We start from the raw sequence: 7,266 nt of genomic DNA on the forward strand, positions 1-7,266 counted from the left end.
TTCTTCCCCTTCCCCTTTCCTTTCTTCTTCCCTTCCCTTTGCTTACCTTCCTTTCCTTTAAAGACTTTTCCTTTCCATTCCTATTCCATCACCTAAAAAGCATTTGATGAGTACTTAGTCTTTGTCTAGGACTATGCTAGGTGAATTGGGGTATATAGGAGAATGAAAAGGCAATTGTATATACATCTATATATTACATGTATGTGGTATATGCATGTATTAAATTCCCTATCTTCAAGTCAATGAGAGAAGTCACACGTAAAAGCATAGAATAATTCATGAAATATAATTTTTTGGTACAGAATGTGTGTACTATAGATATTTAGAGGATGGGGAGATCATTGGAAGCTGCTATACTCTTGAAAGTTTTTTATAACAGTCATGAAAGGGTCTTAAAAGGTAGACAGGCTTTGAATAGTCAGAAGAGTGAGAGAAAGATTATTCTAGACTTCTTGAATTTAAAGTGACTCTGAGAGCTGAATTATCCTAAGGCTCTCTCAAAAAAGTTGTTTATGAAAATTTGAAACAATTGCTTTCTTATTATTTTAATACATGGATCTGTGCCAAACCCTGGCAGTACTGAGAGGACAGTGGTCCTTGTTTAATAGGCTGTGGCCTTGGCGTAGCATTCTGCCAGCATATAGCAATTTGGACAACAGTGGCATCAGCAGGATGAAGGAAAATGGTGGTATCTCAGCACTGACTGCACTCATGGGAGTGAGGCAATGATGTTGGTAATGATGCCTACCTTCCAGGCAATACATCTGTTAGCCCCTTTATCTGGAGAGTGGAAAGAGTTCTTGAGATCCCAGAGAACTTCCTTGCTCATTGCTTTTTAACTTTCGTTTTGGTATCTTTTAACTGCTTTTGTCTTCCTGTGAATTGCTTTCTAACCACTTTGGGGCTATTTTTACCTTGGGAGATTTGAATATGTTTTAATTAAAGGGATCGATTATTTGAACCCTCAGGCTGTAAATGATTTACTGTACTAGACTTTGAATGTCAGAGAGGACAGAGGAGTGTGACCAGGTACAATAGGAAGGTGACAGCTCTGGGCTTTGGGAACTTTACAAGAAGTTTATACAGCTGTTCCCACTGGACTCCACAAGCAAGAAAAACAAAGGATCAAAAGTTTTTGTTTCATGTGTTTAGCAAATATGGAGAGTAGAGACAGTTTTGCAATGGCTTGCATAGTGAGTATGTTTCCATTTCTACCATGTCCAAGGGATAATTATCTGTGTTTAAATTTCAGGATTTCTTGAATATAATACTTATATACAAGGTGGTTGTGCTACAGAAATTCGTTGCTACTATTATCATCATCATTACTATCATTTTTATAATTAGCATTATTATTTTTGTTGCATAGTAAAGGCCAAAAAAAAAAATTCAGGAAATTTACCATAATGTAAGCAAAGAAAACAAGAAATGTTCTGCATGTTTTATGCAGTTTAACTGATCAATCATTTGTTAAGTACCTATGATGCGTACTGTGTGACACTGATAATGAATGCTATGAGATCACAAGAAGAAGGGATCACAGCGGGGTGGAACAGTCTGGAAAATCTTTATGGGTGGGTCTTGAACTAGGTTCTGAAGTACAGGCAGGATCAATAGTTGGAGAGTGGCACGAGGAGCCTTCAACAAAAGGCAAATGACCTAAGCAAGGCACAAAAACAGAGACTAGACCAACTGGTTACATTGGAAGGCTTATGTTGAAGAACAGTAGGCTAAAAAAGCTTGTAGTGGGCCTTGAATGCCAGACCCAAGAGCTTTTATTTTATCCTGAAAGTAATAGGGAGCCATGCTATATTTTGCATGGAAAAAGTAAAATCACAAACTCAGAGAGGAATCATGATGTTATAAGAAATGTCTTATGGAATCACTGTTTTAGGAAGATGATCCTGATTCTAGATCTAAGGCTTTGATCTTGTTTTACCAAACAAAGAAAAAAGAGAACTAATTATATTCCTCTTGGGGAAGTGAGAAGATTAAAATTGAACCTGTATGCTTTTCTTATTGATCCTATTTACAGTTAAATGATTTTGTTCTATAATTGTTAAAGTCATGGGTCTCCGTATCTGAACGTAGTTCACTAATGGGTTAAGTTTGGAAAGCCATTGCTCTTGCTAATCACTTCTATTCCTGCCTCAAGAATTTGGATTAAACCTTGGAAGATGCATGTGAACACATGGGAATCATCTTTGATATCTTTATACCACCAAATTATCCTTCAGGGATGTCTAGTTTGCTGTCCAAAAGCACTGGTCACTTATCTTTTGACCTTGCACCTGGACTTAAACAATAAGTACTTTTTAGTCTCAGGAGGGAAAGAAGGGGTCATTGCTAGCTCCTCATTACTCAACTTTTAACCAATTATATTGTTCCCTGCACTTCAGCTCTACACCTAGTCATGTTACCCTTAACACTAAGACGTCACCTATCCTGTTCTGTTCTTTGTTCTGTACAAAACCTATAAAAGGGGAGCTGTTCCAAGCTCGGGATCTTTGGCCAAACATATCTCAGTTTACCTTTTTGTTAAATTTCACTCATGACAGAAGAGTGAAAGTCCTTGGTATAGAAAAATAAAAAAAAAGTACCTACATTTATATATACCTGTTTGTGTCTAATGGTAGCCATCTCTAGGGAGGAGGAAGAGGGCAGAAAAAAAGAAAAAAAAGAAATTTACATGATAACTATTGTATATTTGGAGGGAACAGCAAGTTGTACATGGTAGATTTGCAGTTTCATGTACAATCATCTTTTTTTTATTGTATTGTGTTATGCAAATACTTGTTTTGTTCTGTGAATTAAAAATAAAATAAATTTTTTAAAAATGGGGTATAGCCATAACCTTCATGACCTCTAAAAAAAAAAAGTAGCTATGGACCTCTCATCAAATCATAAAGTCTCAGAGTTCCCCTTAGGTGGAAGGAAGCTTAAAGATTATCTATAAGCATTAATCTATTGCAAATCCTATGAGAAAAAACATGGATTCCCTTTATAATGTTGCCAACAGGTGATTGTCCAGTCTCTGCTTGAAGTCCTCCATTTCTTAACAGCTCTAATTGTTGCCAAATTCTTCTTTTTATTGAATTGAAATCTGCCTCCATTGGTCCTCTGAGACCAAGCAGTGTAAAAGAAATGTCACTTCCATGTGGGCCATGTCAACAGAAAGCAAAGCTCTGACTAATCAACGGAGATGGAAAGTCTTCATGCACTGCTCTGGTGACGGTCATTCAAGGATAAGCTGACCTATATTCCATTGAGTCCCATCACCAAAAAGGCTACAAGGTAATACATTTTTTCAGCTATAGGAATTTTTTAAAAATAACATCTTGTTTCCTCAATTACATGTAAAGATAATTTTTTAAACATTTATTCAAAAATTCTTTTGAGTTCCAAATTTTCTCCCTCCCTCCCTTAACTCCTCCCTTCCTGAGATGGTAAGTGATATAATATAAGTTGTACATGAGCAATTGTGCAAAACATATTTCCATATTAGTCATATTATGAAAGAAGACAAAAGAAAAAACACAGAAATAAAGTGAAAAATAGCATACTTCCATCTCTATTCAGACTTTACTTGTTCTTCCTCTGGATGTGGAAAGCATTTTTTTTTTTTTTACCATGAATACAGGAACTCTTAAAAAGCATCTGCAAGTTATACTCAGATCATAATCTCCCTCAGTATAGCGGGCACCCACACTGATGAAAGCTCTTTGAAGCTTTAAAGCAATCATCTGTTCCTTTGCACAGTGAACTGGAAAAGACAAAGCCTAAAGGCTAGGAGTTAGGAGGCTATTGTCCTCAGAAGAGCTGATATAAGAGAAGGTGATAAGCACCTAATATACCCAAGATCCCTTATCCAGGGTCATTCCTCTTCTTCCATGAGAAATACCTTGTGTTCAAAGAAGTCCCATGCCCTGTGACTAGTGATAGCCACTGCCTATGACTCTAACAGAGCAAAGAACAAAATACATATACTAGTGGTGAAAGGCATCGATTGGTAAATAGCTCAAGTTCCCAGGCACCAAAGACAGAAAGATAAGGACAGTTCTAGACTTGATGGGCTCTACAAGGACTACTTGTCAACTTTTTGCAGATGGTCTCAAAATATAATCTACCAATGATCATTCAATTCAACAAATAGTTATTGTGCAGCCAACATATGCCAAGCATGATACTTAGCACCAGGTATATAAAGACTAAAAACAAAATAGTCTCTCCCTTGAAGGATCTTATTTTCTACTTGGGGTATATCATAGGATGTTAGGATCCTAGACCTGGTGCTGAAGGGATTTAGAGGCCATCTAATCCAATTTCCCCACCTTACAGATGAGGAAACTAGACACAAAAATGTTAAGTGACTTGTCCAGGGTCATATAGGTAGGAAGTAGGAGAGCCAAGGTTCAAACTCAGGTCTTGACTCCAGATCATCATCAGCAACTATTTATTAATCATCTACTACAATACAATTGAACATTCTTACCCCTATTTCCTGGTGCTTCCTATTTTCACCTACATAAGTAAATATAAAGGGAAATGTGTACCCTTTGGCCCCACTCTCTCAGGACCAGAGCCTGATACATTGCCTCCTGCAATGATAATTGTAGTTAAAGATCTTTCCCACCCATTAATAACCCTCAGGTGGAGTCCATTAAGGGAAAGTTTGCTTATAAGGAGATTTGCTTGCTTGAAGGCTTTCCACCTTTTGGTAATTAGGCACTAAAGTAAATGGGCTGTGATGCCTTCTGGCTCTCTATGTATCCTGAGGTTAACATTTTGCTTCAGGGCTCACTCATTGGAAGAGTATTGCTGTGATCTGGTCAGATGAGGTTCTGGATAGGAGCCCCCCCGCCCCCAACTGTGTATGTATGTATGTAATGTCAGACAGTTGGATCTGTCTGTTGATCTGTGATGTATGTATTGCTTATGGTCAGACAGTTAGAAGCCCTGTCTGTGGATCTTTATGCTACTTTTCTCTTTCTGTTTGTAGTTTCTGTTGTATTTTCCCTGAAATTCAGGGTGCTGGCTTTTCTCCTGAACTAAGTGAATGATATATGTGTTTGATTAAAGTAAGATGGTTGATCGCCTAAAAACTGCTTTCCTTTAAGAAAAGCAGATTCAAGAACCTGAACTAGTAGGTCATCCTGGGTATGATAGGGTGCTTGCTGTTACAGCTCCCCAGGATTTTGGGGTATCTTAGGTATCTCTTTTCTCTGCCATCAGCTCCATCACCATTGACCGTGTCTTCCCAGTTTTAGGAGGTCAGCGACTATCATCCTAGTTCCATCTAACCACTTAACTTCAATTGTCTTTTATGAAAGGATATTTATTTCACAAGTAAATTAGGTGACACATTGGATAGAGTACCAGACCTAGAGTCAGGAAGACCCATTTTCCTGAGGTCAGATATGACCTCAGACACTTACTAGCTGTGAGACCCTAGGCAAGTCACTTAACTCTGTTTATTTCAGTTTCCTTGTTGGGAAATGGCAAACTATTACAGTATAATTGCCAAGAAAACCTCAAAACTCACAAAGAGTTGGACATGATTGAAAAATGACTGAACCACATAATGGTCCAATAGAAGAAGATAATAAGGTCTATGTAAGTTCTCCAAGAATTTCTGATTTCATCATTAGAGGGACTTTTTCCACTGATGCAGCTCACAATCTTTCTATGATTTGGTAGGTCCTAGGAAGTTGCCTGAAACAAGTAGAAGTTAAGTTATGCATCCACTATCACAAAGCTACTAAATGTCGTATTAGGGATTTGAAACTAGATTTTTTGATACTAGGCCTAGAACACTATCTACGATATACTGTACTATATATACTGTCTCTATGCCCCATGTCACATTGTTAGTAAGCTGGAACTTGAACCCAGGTCTCTTGGATCCCAGATCAATGCTTTTTTGATGACCTCATGCAAACAACATTGTAACTATTAATTCTTCAGGGAATATATGTATGGCACTACACATTGCCTGTGAGATGCAAAGTACAATCAGGTTCAAAAATGATCCAACCAGGTTATAAAACAGATGGCTCAGACTGAGGTCAGAGACATAACAAGCACTCAGGAGTGCAGATGGTGACTCAGAATGAGCCAAGATGACAAGGAACAAATTCAATTAAGCCATCTATTGGAAGTTACCTAAGAGTAACTCTAAGGGACTTTCATTCCTTACTAAAATTCTATTTACATATACAGGGCCTATCATATGTCTCTTAAACACCAGAGGAACACCTGACTACACGCATAGTCAGAGATTTTATCAATTTGTTTTCTGAAGTACATATTATGACCATGTTTTCTGAACTCCAAACTGGGGCATGTGATCTATAAAAATGAAAGGGAGGGGGAGAGAGAGAGAGAGAGAGAGAGAGAGAGAGAGAGAGAGAGAGAGAGAGAGAGAGAGAGAGAGACAGACAGACAGAGACAGACAGACAGACAGACAGACAGAGACAGACAGAGACAGACAGACAGAGCAAGATGCACAGAGACAGAGAAAGAGAGAGAGGGAGAGACAAACAGAGATGGAGAGATACACAGAGAGAATAAGAATGGGGAAGACTTTGTGGGGAAGGTGGCAAAGAGATGGGCATCTTAATGCTCACTTTTTATGTAATTAGTCACAAAACTTTCCTTGCAACAATCCAGTGAGGTAGGAAAGATAAGCATTATCATAGGTTTTCTATAAATGTAGAAACTTATGGTCACAGAGGATAAGGGATTTGCCTGTAGTACCACAGATAATAAACATTAGAGTCAGGTCCAACAGCTAGGGCTTCTGATTTTAAACCAATGCTGACTTCCATGACATCCCATAAGGGCAGATATAATCTGGAGTCCATGAACTTAAAAAAAAATTAAAATTTGTTCCAATATAATTGATTTTCTTTGCAATCTTGATATTTTTCATACATTTGAAAATATGATTCTGAGAAGGGGTCCATAGGCTTTACCAGACTGCCAAAGGGGTCCATGACATGGACACTAAGTACCCCTGTCTGGGAAGCATTTCTGGTGTGGCAAATTAACTGGTCCTTACTTAGGAAGTCAAGAAGAGATTCCCTTACACTCTGGGACAATTACATGCACGTAGGTACATGTTACACAACTGAAAAGAAGAGTAAAATATGATAGAAATGTCTGTTTGCAAAGGAAATCCATCTTCTGATACTGGAGGTCAGTTCACAATTTTAAATTCTATGTAATCAAGGGAAGATATGGAACTTGACAATGTTTTTAATGCCT

The sequence above is a fragment of the Notamacropus eugenii genome, chromosome 5 (assembly GCF_028372415.1).
Source record: "Notamacropus eugenii isolate mMacEug1 chromosome 5, mMacEug1.pri_v2, whole genome shotgun sequence".
NCBI lineage: Eukaryota > Metazoa > Chordata > Mammalia > Diprotodontia > Macropodidae > Notamacropus > Notamacropus eugenii.